This window comes from Maniola jurtina, chromosome 26, assembly GCF_905333055.1.
Source record: "Maniola jurtina chromosome 26, ilManJurt1.1, whole genome shotgun sequence".
In the NCBI taxonomy this organism is placed as follows: Eukaryota; Metazoa; Arthropoda; class Insecta; order Lepidoptera; family Nymphalidae; genus Maniola; species Maniola jurtina.
This window is the reverse complement of record NC_060054.1, coordinates 7,278,393-7,291,392: the sequence shown is the minus strand read 5'-3', so window position 1 is coordinate 7,291,392 and position 13,000 is coordinate 7,278,393. Positions and strand designations below refer to the sequence as shown.

At 40.4% G+C, this 13,000-nt stretch overlaps 1 protein-coding gene across 6 annotated transcripts in view; it reads right to left on the bottom strand.

Moving 5' to 3' along the window:
* Positions 1 to 13,000, bottom strand: part of LOC123878508 (protein hu-li tai shao) — a 105,174-nt gene that overhangs the window by 70,457 nt on the left and 21,717 nt on the right. The gene's annotated exons all lie outside the window — the stretch shown is intronic.

The following is a 13,000-nucleotide window of genomic DNA, read 5'->3' as shown; positions in this document are numbered from 1 at the left end:
GACTTGGGCGCGTTTGGAACCCTCGTAGCATTAGTTTTAAGTTACGTAATTAATTATCACCACTATATCGTACAAAAACAATTTCGACCATCAAAAGGAGAGGAGTACAATTGTACCTACTTTGAATAAATGATTTTGACTTTGACTTTGAATTAATATCCGTCATATTGACCTGAACCATAATAACGATTGACACCCCACTCATCAAAATCGGCTCAGTAGTAAACCACTCATAAATACAAACATAACATAGTACATACATACATAGACTGCTAAAATCATAACCCTTCCTTTTGGCTTTGCCGTAGTCGGGTAAAATCAAATGGATTCAGGTTGTTACTAGCCATCATGTGAAACGGGTCACGGGAACTATGCAAGTAGTAGGGCGGATACTGCAGGGTCGGATTGCGTCATGTGTAATCCACACAATACATAACTGCTATTTCCGCTCGCTGGTAGGGATGCCACACGGGAAAATGGATTGGATTATTGTTACTTCGCAACAAAGAAATCGCCAAAAAAAATTGAAAATACGACTGACCTGCAAAAATGAAGTAAAACGTAAAAACTATTCAAGTTTGAAAGTTGTACCGTGTACAGCCAGCATATTGAATATTTTTTTTCAAAAAATTTATATAGCCAGTGTCGGGATGATAATACCTTATGTTCTTAAAATCCTTATAGGATTTTAAGAACATACATCCAAATATGTTCAGCCCAAATTATTTGGCATCTGAAGTTATGGTGGAATAAACAAACTCACATCTAAGTATAATTTAATACAAATTATACTTAGATGTGAGATTGTAGGTGTTATTTGTGCATATGAACCCTAAAACACTACATTTCTTTTTGGACAGACGGACGTGCAAAATACGGATTGCAGAAAGAAAAGGGGGAAAAATATAACGATATTTTCTTTATATGACTTAGGTATTCTTACCAGATGATACTCGCAACTTCGCGTGAATGTAGGTTTTTTGAAAAATCCCGCGGGAACTTTTGATTTTCCGAGACAAAAGTCTCCGGGATACCAAATTTCATCAAAATTGGTTAAACCGTTGGGTCGTGAAAAGCAAGCAGACAGATTTGCTTTTATAACATGAGTATGGATATTGGATATGGATTGTGCCAACCCTAGACCTACTCGTAATGAAAATTGCGATTATGTGAAGTTATGGGATGGAACGTGGAGTGCTGGCGTAACATATAATTTGGGTTTTTAGTTTTTTAGCATATTATTTCATAACTCTAAATGAAACCATAAAAAAACGTGGGCACAGAGAGCTAGGCTATGCTTGGAGTTTTTGTACGTAATTTAATCAGACATGAGGAGATCCGTAGGAGAGTACCAGAGTAACCGACATAGCTCGTTGCGAAGCTGAAGTGGCAATGGATACTACTTTGTGTACCGAAATCCAATACAAACTACGCCCAAAACTCCGTACTTCTACGCCTGGCGCGAACTTACAATAAAACTTACTCAGATTTTGACCTTTTCCACCTATCCAAAATACAATTAAAAAAAGAAATAATTAAACTGCATCAGAAAAATAATAATATGTAACTATTTATGATATTATAAAACTACTATTTATGAATTATAATATTATGTTAATATCTATAATCACACACACACACTCAAACGCACACACACGCGCGCACACACACACACACACACACACACACACACACACACACACACACACACACACACACACACACACACACACACACACACACACACACACACACTTTTCTGTTATAATTTATAATACTTTTCTTTTATGTTAACTGTAATCATAAAACCGATGGTTTCCCAAGCAACCTCGCACCAGAAAGCGCACAGTTGGAAGACCCCATTAGGCTGACAAACGACATCAAATGAGTCTGCGGAACTTGCTGGATGGCAGCGCGAGACCGTGGCGTCAGTCCCTATAAGAGACCTATGTCCAGCTGTGGACGTCCTTGACCGATAATGATAACGCACGTTATAGGGTGAGCAGTGCCTCACTGCCTATATGGAGTGGCAGTGGTAGCAAGGTGGGGTCGTTGGCAATGGAGTGCGTACTAATAAATGAGTTATTACGATAATTACAGCGTAAGCTTACGTCAGGCTATAATGGGTAGGCACGAATATACGCAAGGTTGGACGAGGTTGAATATTCAGGATCTATGTAAAGAGGGACTTTGTATTTTCTAAATTGTCTCTGGTCTGGTCTGGTGGGAGGCTTCGGCCGTGGCTAGTTACTACTCTACTGGCGAAGCTGTGCCGCTAGGCGATTTTGCGTTCCGGTACGATGCCCCGTAGAAGTCGATCTATCTAGGGGGTATGGGTTTAATTTAATGAAACTGCATAGTTTGTCAAACCATTGCCTATCTCACAATTTAAAAAAACCGGTCAAGTGCGAGTCAGGCCTCGCTCTTTTAGGTTTCCGTACATAATTAAGATTTATTAATTTGACTGTACCTTACTCGATGCTTAAATATATGAGATAGACGTCATTTGTCCCGCCTTAACGCATCTATCTCGCTCTATCATATAGCGCTGTCCCTCTCTCTTCACCACCACCGCCTAGCAGTGCGAAGCGTGGCCCAAAGTGGCCGCGTTATTTAATTCATTGGCGTTTTGTTTCCCGCCGAGAACGGTTGTGCTTGCTAAAATGCAGCACTCTGGAGAAAAAGTTACCTGCATTGGATAAAGTATTATACTACTCATCCATCCATCCATCAGCCTGTATGCGTCCACTGCTGGACATAGGCCTTTCCAAGAGCGCGCCACCAAACACGGTCCTCCGCCTTCCTCATCCACCCGCTCCCCGCCACCTTCTTCAGGTCATCGGTCCAGCGGGCAGGAGGTCGTCCCACACTGCGCTTACCGGTACGCGGTCTCCACTCCAAAACACGTCTGCCCCATCGGCCGTCGGTTCTGCGACAGACATGACCTGCCCATTGCCACTTCAGCTTGCTAATCCTTTGAGCTATGTCGGTCGCTTTGGTTCTTCTGCGAATTTCCTCGTTCCGGATTTTATCCCTGAGAGTAATACCCAACATAGCTCGCTCCATAGCGCGCTGAGCGACCTTTAGTTTGTGGACGAGGCCAACTGTCAGTGTCCACGTTTCTGCTCCATACGTCATCACAGGTAGGACGCACTGATTGAAGACCTTAGTCTTAAGGCTTTGCGGTATCGACGATTCGAAGACCTGACGTAGCTTTGAAAATGCTGCCCAGCCCAGCTGAATTCTTCTGTCAGCCTCCTTGTCGAAGTTGTTCCTGCCGAGTTGTATAATCTGGCCGAGGTAGTTATATTCTTGAACAACTTCGATGCTAACATTCCCGACGGTGACGGGTCTTGAGATAGCGTGCTCGTTAAACATTACTTTCGTTTTGTCTATGTTCATCTCAAGACCTACTCGTCTGGAAGAACAGCTAAGCTCGATCAGCATTTCCTCAAGGTCCTGCAGCGATTCAGCCAATAGAACTATGTCGTCCGCAAATCGCAAGTGTGAGATATTTTCGCCATTCACGTTTATGCCTCGACCTTTCCAGTCCAATTCCTTAAACGCGTCTTCTAAGGCACAGGTGAAAAGTTTTGGGGATATTACATCTCCCTGCCTCACACCTCTTCGTATAGGGATTGGATTGGTTTGTTGGTCTTGGACTTGGACGGACATGGTGGCGGAGTCATACAAACATCTCAACACTTGGATATAATGCCAGTCGACTTGGCATCGCTGCAATGAATCCAGAACAGCCCAGGTCTCGATGGAATCGAAGGCTTTCTCGTAGTCCACAAACGCTAGACAGAGGGGTAGATTATACTCTTGAGTCTTCTGTATAATCTGCCGTAGCGTGTGGATGTGGTCTACGGTACTGTAGCCCTGTCGAAACCCCGCCTGCTCCGGAGGCTGAAATTCGTCAAGTCTTCGGGCGAGACGATTCGTAATCACCCTCGAGAACAGCTTATAAATATGGCTTAGAAGTGAGATTGGTCTGTAGTTCTTGAGCAGACTTTTATCTCCTTTTTTGAAAAAGAGCACAGTAACACTTCTACTCCATTTTTCAGGTGTTATGCCAGTTTTGATGACGGTATTAAAGAGGTCTTTAAGCTTGTTGAGAATTGGCTTTCCTCCTGCGCGCAGGAGCTCCGCTGTAATACCGTCATCACCTGGGGCTTTGTTATTCTTCAGCTGCCCGAGAGCTATACTAATCTCGTCTACGTCGATATCCGGGAGGTCATCGGTATAGTGGCGCACAAGTCTCGCACGTTTGTCGTTCGCGGTTTGGGTGGGTGCAGGTTTTGGAGCATGGGCAGAGTAGAGTTGCCCGTAGAACTGCTCGATCTCAGCTAGCACCTCTGGTTTCGAAGCAACAATTCGGCCATCCGATGCTCTCAACTTCGTCAGATGGCTCCTCCCAAGACTCTTAGCGAATACTTTAGCCCCTTTATTGCGTTCGATCGCATCTTTTATACTGCGGGTGTTGGCAGCACAGATATCGAAACGTATTCGCTTTTTAATGAGCTTGTTTAGAGACCGCCACTCTGGCGAAGTTGAGGACATTTCCCGTCTCTGTTGCATCAAATCCAGGGTCTCGCTAGAGATCTTGGATGGAAAGGTTTTGCCTTCTTTTCGACAAAACTTACCCCCCACTTCCCGAACGACATCCACAAGATCGCCATATTTCTGATCAACTTCGTCGGTGGTTTCCAGCAATTCGAATCGGTTCCTAAGTTCTATTTGGAACTTTTCTGTTGCATCTATGGGTTGGCATGGTGTAGGGCGAAGAGTTGACCTCATCAGACGTCGTCTCTGGAGCTGAAGGTTTATATTAAGAGAGCCTCTTACGAGTCGGTGATCGCTTCCAGTATTAAACCTGTTAATCACGGAGACATCTCTGAATATATCCCTACGATCAGTCACGATGAAGTCAATCTCATTTTTGGTCACGTTATCGGGGCTCTGCCAAGTCCACTTCCTACGAGCACTTTTCTTGAAAAATGTATTCATTAAGAACAAGCCTCGCCTTTCCAGGAAGTTGACCAGCATTTGCCCCCTGTGATTCCTGTCACCAACTCCATAGGGTCCAATCCTCGATTCGTTGCGTTCTTGTACTCCCACCTTTGCGTTGAAGTCCCCCATAACCACCGTGAAGTAGGATTTGGTAGTATTGTCCATAGCCTCGATGATGTCTTCATATACGGCCTCTACTTCTTCATCAGAGTATGTCGACGTGGGCGCATAGACCTGCACTATTTTCAGTGAATATCGGTGGTTTAATTTAACTATAACATATGCTACCCTCGTCGACACACTACTGATCTCCACGATGTTATTTGCGAGGACTTTGTTGATCAGAAACCCCACTCCGCCTTGGGATGCCTGCTCGCCTTCTCGATAATAGAGTACGTGACCCGATTCTAGTGTCAGAGTATCCTCGCCCTCTCTACGGACTTCTGACAATCCTAAAATATGCCACTTGATTTTTTCCAACTCTACCTCAAGTTCGGCTAGGCTTTCATCCGATCTCAGTGTCCTGGTGTTATATGTTGCCAAATAGAATCGTTTGGTATGGTAGCCATCCGTAGCCCGGTGATTCTTAGCACCCCCTGCCCTGTCGTGACCGCGACCGCTACCGTAGTCGGGAATAGCAGGGCTGCCGGGAACTGGGGGCCTTTGTCTGTTGGCGCTGCTCATTGGAAGTAGTGCCCATACTGACCACGCTGGGCAGGCGGGTTGGTCAGCGCAGGGCTGTAGGCTGCTTCGCACCAGTGACGCTGCTGCCCGTCTCTGGTCTGTGCTATTTTAGAGCCCAGCAATTTGGAATGGATATCCCGCCATTTTTCGGTCGTCATTGCCTCGTTTGCTGATTCGCAGGGGGCACCACGTGCAGGTGAGGTTGACAATTGGGGTGCTAAGATGTTAGTGCACCCCCTTACCCCCCAGTATTATACTACTCATGCAAGAGTATAATTACTTAACAATATTTCATAGAGGTTGTAAACCAGATCACGTGAGTTTTTCAATTTATTTAACTCTTATAAATGTTTGAGTATAGAAATACTTTTATTTCTTAAGCAAAATTTTACTGCATAGCTAAATTCATTGGCTATTTATGAAAATGTCATCTTAGAGGTAGTTTGTTAATTTAAATACATGATTCAACAGATAGTTTGACATCGAATGAGTCAAATATCGATTTTATTAAGCTATACCGTCAATGAATCCTATATAATTTCCAACAATTCATTGTGAACGAAAAACTACCTCATAAGGTAGGTAGTTTTTGAAACATTTGCAATTTTTGTTACATTCAGCGCCATAAAAACCACAGTTGGTTTTACCTGGCACTGAGTTAATTAATTATAGCTATACAATAAAAATAAAACTATAGAAACCAGCATAATACCAAATTGGTAATGTAGGTACATAGTACTTAATCTTGTGGGTAGGTAAGAACAATGTGCAGCACGACGCGCAACGTCATGTACATTCACGTCATTCGTATTTTTAAATGCTATCATTTCTATGGAAAGAAATGTTGAAATATTTATTGTTTAAAAAAAACTAATGCTATTTATGATTTAATATAAAAGGTATCCGGTAGTACCGGTGCTTCCGTTTTCATTTACTTTTAGATTCTTGCAGATTAAAAGTACATAATTGATTACATTGAAAGGAAAAGGTTTAGGTACCAGTTTTCAGATTAATCGAGCCTATTGAAAGTGAACAAATTTTATAGCTTATTAAATGATGTAAAACTTTCGTGCCTACCCACCTACCACGATAAATATATATTATCTCTCACGATATGTTGATAATTTGACCGGCTTTCATGAACTGAACCCGTGGTAGATGCCTTTTACGATTCAAAAGAACTGGCATAAGTCTAATTGAATAAAAACATTTTGAATTTGAATTCTATTCATGGTTATATTCAGAACAACGGTATTAGAGTTACCTAAGAGAAGAAAGTGTAAGGCTCAAAGAAATGTTAAAAGGCCTTTTATAAATCTACCTTCGCCACGCAGGCGTATTTTTGGAAAACAGAGTGGCTCTTCGTGCGAGTATACATGGCAGTGTTTTTGGCCATTTAAGAATCTAGCTCCGCCTCGCAGGCGCAGCTTAAAAATTATTGGAAAACAGAATGGCTCTTCGTGGGAGTATACATGGCAGTGTTTTTGGTCATTTAAGAATCTAACTCCGCCTCACAGGCGCAGCTTAGAAATTAAATGCCTCCTCGCGGAAGTGCATAGGCCATTTAAAAACCTAGATCCACCTCACAGGTGCAGCTTAGAAATTAAATGCCTCCTCGCGGGAGTGCATAGGCCATTTAAAAACCTAGACCCACCTCGCAGGTGCAGCTTAGAAATTAAATGCCTCCTCGTGGGAGCGCATGGGCCATTTAATAAGCTAACTACGCCTCGCAGGCGCAGTGTAAAAGCCAAGTAAGCAACTCCTCGCGGGAGTGTGCATGACATTGTTATGGTCTCAGTGGAATATCAATCAGTCGCTCTTGGGCGCCACCGATATTTATGCTAAGTTTTACGCTCCGTTATACCTGTTTTTGCTTCGAAATCTCCTTTGGTTCGTCTTGGTCAACTCAATTTTACAGGTACAGGCTTATGACCTAATGTTTTTGGCCGATTAAAAATCTAGCTACGCCTCGTAGGCACAGTTGAACTACGCGGGCTGGTCAGCACACCTCGTGCATTTGTTTGTAATGGTTCATGCCTACTTGCCCTTGCAGGGTAGTTGTTGCTAGGAGCACAGCTGCTCTCGTTTCAGTCACGACGTAAATAATTTTATGGTCTTTTGCATGACCTTATTAACGAAGGTATGGGTTCTAAGCGATACCGAATGCAAATATATTGATATAAATTTCAGAGGCCACTTGCGTCACGTTACAAACAAATTGGGAAGAGTAAAAGCTCCGAAATTACACATAGAAATATAAATATATTCTTATATCTCATAAAGCGTATCGCATATCGCTTTTTACAAGCTCCCGATATTTTTAATGGGAGTCATCCGAACATCGCAGTCCTATTGCCATAAATTGACATCTACAGTGTGTACAGTGAGCAATGCAATCATCTTGAATTGGCTGTCGCTCTCTTGCTGCTGGCTAATTGCAGCAAGTATTAAGTTTATAACAATGTGTTATTCACATCTCTCAAGCTAAAGGAGCCATACTTCTGACCAAGTAAAGGTGCCTATAAATAACATGAAAGGAAAGCCAACAAAGCAATTTATTATTTTTATTTGGAAAACTTAATTCTATCATTACACGCTAATTCAATGGATAAGTTAACCTAAATTCATTATCATGATAAACGCACCACCAGCTCACTACAGAGCACGGCTGTCTTCACTAAATGAGAAGGGTTAAATAGTTTGAATTATATAATAATATTTTTACTATTTACAACTAACCTAATGAATCTATACTTGTCATATATCGTTGTGGTTTATATGAGCTTGCCCAGTGATCAACTGATCAGGTAGATTTGTTCAGTGACTGACATGAGCGTGCGAACTTCGTGCGTGAGTGACACCCGCTGCAGTACGCGAGTGCGGGTGAATGTTTGCGCCAACAGTGGCGGCTTGCGTCCACGTGACCCACTATTTCGGCTCTCAAGACTGTATTTTCTGAAGAATAGCAGGTTTTTGCACCTTCCCTCATATTATTGGTCTGCATGAAGCGAAGGATTTGAGATGATGGTATCAGAATCTCCTTTCTTCCATCTACATGCCTTTTGCAGCTTATTCTCTCACAAACAACGTTGCATGGACATCGCGTTTTCGTGCTTGATGGGCAGACTTCTCTTGTCGAGCCTTGGACCAAACCGATGCATTCCAGGAGAAATTTCCGGTTATTGTAAGTTTTAATCAATCAATATATTTTTGATGTAAATGCATGTATGCTAAGAGCAATGCATTTGATGGAAAAGACAACAGGATGTTAGAGTTTATTTAAAAGTATCACCTCATTTCCAAGGTCATGGTCAGCTTTTTCGTCTGGCATGGACTTATGACAGAAGAGGACGCAATCTGCTCCTCTCTGGGAACTGGCATCGTGGCTACCAGATTACTATTATCATTATTTATTATTTATAATAGACTAAGCAGCTTTCGCTGATTCGTCTATATCTATTTCCGAATGTTTGTTTAATGTTTTCTTGAAATGGTTAACAGAGCTTGTCATAACTACATCCTTGGGCAATTTATTCCATATGTGACCGACTCTGTTGGTCAGAAAGTGTTTTTAATGGATTTGACACTGATAATTGACATGTAGCTTCATGTCATGTCCCCTAAAGCTAAAATTGCTCCTTCTCAGAAACATGCTTTCAAAGTTGGGACATTTAATAGTTATTTAGTATTTTGTACGTTTCAATCCTGGATACATACATTCTGGATCCTGGATGTCTAAATACATTTTCAGTTTTGCAACAAAACAACGGTCATGCCGACTATATTTCTAGACTCGGCATTCCTCTGAGTTAGCATTTGCTAACCGCATACTCGTATGGCGGAGAAAGACTTTAGAATGAAATGCTAGATTTATTCGCACCTAGCCGTGCCCGGTGTAGCAAATTTATAATCTTAAACAAGACAGCTTTCCTACATGGAAAATTTAATGTTAACTGTTAAAATCGTTTTCCAGTTCAAAGTCACATGACAAAAAATTTCATATGCTCTGCTCGTGGCAGAAGATTCATGGTTATACTTTTAAAATAAAACAACCCATTTATTTTTCAAAATTTTTGGTTCAGAAACTAATTCAGCGGACAAAAATTCATTTCAAATCTATCGAATTTCTATATTTCGAATAATAACTTTGATCCAGCCTGATGTATCAGAACTTAAGATCTGTTTAGGGGTTGTGATTTAATTTCATAGTTATTCGTAATTGTAACATGGTTATTAATTCTGAGTGAATTAGATCTGTGTGCAAAGATGCTACAAGAAGCATTTACACAATACCTTACCTTGTATATGTTATAAGTGGGCTGTAATTCTAAAATCTACGACATCTTCTATGATGTTGCTGGTTTTAGTCATGTGTAGGTCTGGATCGTAAAAGTTCCAGGAGCAAGGTATGTCCGACGCGGGAGCGATTTCAGTCCAATCCAAGATGTCAAATTAACAGGTTAAGACAGTTTTATTGTACAGTTTGTTCGGATACTATTGTGCAAGGAATGGATTTTCGTACCGAATCAGCTTACCGTGTCCCTAACTATGTCCTGATCCTCGATACGGGCTTTTTGGGTAACATTATCATAAAACTTTCAATAATTTGAAACTGTGAGAATATTCTTTGTTTTCACCAGTGAAATATCTACTTTTATGATTGAGCTTGGTCGATTTCTTTTCATATCTTTGTGAATTGTACGAGCATTGCTGACTGTCTTCAAGTCAGCGTAGTTAAACATTCTTGTCATAAAATGTCAAAGTCAAAGAATTATTCAAAGTAGTACTTACCTACCTTGTCTTTGTCACTTTTCGATTGTCAAATTTTGGGTGAGTGTTTACAAGCTATCGGAGCTGTTAAGAAACTCATTCCTAAGCTTTCTTATCATTTAAATAATCCTTTACATGGTGTTAGGATTTCCAGTAAGTTTCGTTTTATGAAACTTTAAGCTTGTTGAGAGACGTCTCCAAAAGGTTTTTGTTCCTTTTTTGCTTCAAAGTTAAAATCTTTAAAACATGGTAATATTGAGCGCGCCAAGATAGATCTTGGAATGTCTAAGCATTGTGCCAGAAGACAGTTTGTAATAACTACGTTTTATCACCATAGCTGGGCATTAACTCATTAATCCCTTCATCATTAATTAATGAACTTGTAATGACTTATTGTTAGCCGAAATGTTGGCTGACAATAAGTCATTACAAGTCCTAGTCTGGTTCAAAGTGTCCTAGCTACAGCCGCCCAACGCAGGTTGTAGGGGGTTCCTTTATAGCTTTTTCATGCTTAGTTTAAAATAAACTTCTAATTCTAATAATAGGAAGGATGGCTGCTAGTCAAATCAGCGACTTTTTATCATGTATTATAGAAGCAAGCGTTATTTTGCGGAAGTCCATGATATGCAAGGAACCAAAAGCTAAATTTGCTATAATTTATTTTTGACAGTGGCATCATCCCAATTCTTGTAGAATGGTAAAACAAAGAGTATGAGGAAAATACCTAAACAATGATGAATTGTTTATTTATGAGTTTCAAATTAAAACTTTCTTCTGTTCTGGTGAGAACTGTACGAACTTTTCTAAATAGCAAAGCTATGAGCCAAGAAAAGGACATGGAACTAAAGAAACTAGACTGTTCTGGGAAGATTTTTCCTGGTCATAGTGAAAATAGTTATTTTAAACAAAGGAACCTTTCCATTTTAAATTCGCTTCAGGGCATGTTTTGTGCATGTACTAAGTTACTTATTTTTACCCAGGATTGTTCATTGTGATTAAATTGTTCTTAATAGATATCTAAGATATCAGATGTCCGAGGATTTCATGCAGGACGGTAATAATTTCAGTATGTTTTCGAAACGATTGGGTCAATTGTCTAATGTTGTTGAAATAGCTGTATTTTGACCCAGTTATATTGTTTTTGGTGGTATATATTATGTTATTGACTCATAGAGTGAGTCTAAAATATTTAATCACTCTTGCAATGGCAATTGTTTTCATGACTAATCACTATCCTAATATTGATGCTGTCTAATTAATAGGTAGACTTTACATGCAAAGAATGTATTTACAAGTGTTTGCGAGGTCAGCCTTACCTATTGACTGAGTATTACACATACAGGCACGCATATAGTTTTAATTGCTAAAATTGCCTAGCTTATAATGGTTTGCCTGATGTAATACATACAGGCGTATATCTTTTCTGTTATTTTGTATGTCGACTTGCAAACTCATTCTTAATTCGCAATCATGTGAATAGTTTGTTAGTGAGGATTTACACCCCGTAATTTTTCTTTTCTCTTTTCTTAGCAAGAAAATGGCATTATTTGCTCAACATATCAGTTGTCTTATATATATGTCACATTGGCGTCAAAGATGTTAAATCTTTGTATGGCGCAGATCACCACCACCACCAGGCGATAACAAACACGTCTCATATATTTAAGCATCGAGTAAGGTACAGTCAAATTAATAGACGCGTTTTACCTACCAATAAAACGCTTATTAATTTACTTACCTTACTCGATGCTTAACTTTGAATTCTGCCTGGTGATTTTCAACGCAATGAATTAAATAACGCGGCCACTTTGGGCCACGCTTCGCACTGCTAGGCGGTGGTGGTGAAGAGAGAGGGACAGCGCTATATGATAGAGCGAGATAGATGCGTTAAGGCGGGACAAATGACGTCTATCTCATATATTTAAGCATCGAGTAAGGTAAGTAAATTAATAAGCGTTTTATTGGTAGGTAAAACGCGTCTATTTTCAGAATAATTAAGACCTTCATTATTTTTTAAGATTAAAAAAAAAATTAAAAATACATTTAGTCTACGAGCTAGAGACCTGAGACACGCGGACAGACAGACAGACATACAGCAAAATGACATTAATAGGGCTCCGTTTTTACCTTTTGGGTACTGAACCCTAAAAATGTTGTCTAGCCTGTATGAGTTGCCGTGAGACAGACATTTCGTCTCTCCATCCATTCAAAAGTCCCTGACATTAATTAAAGTCGAATCACTGCCAACTATACCATGGCTTGAGGGGTCGATGACCCGTTGACAGCCGGCGCCATTGTCCCCCGCCATCTTTAACAGGGCTCTCTCCGTCACTCGTTTCATACAATCGTAGTTCTAATTTCATTTGAATATTAAGCAACCAAAGTCCATGAAATTTTGCAGACATATTCTAGAAACTAATATCTGTGTCTGTGGTATTTAGATTTTTCTAAAAATATGTAGTTTTAAAATGACAGGGGTTCAAAGATTTGTATGAAAATTTTTAAGACCGCGTAACTTTGAAACCGAATATTT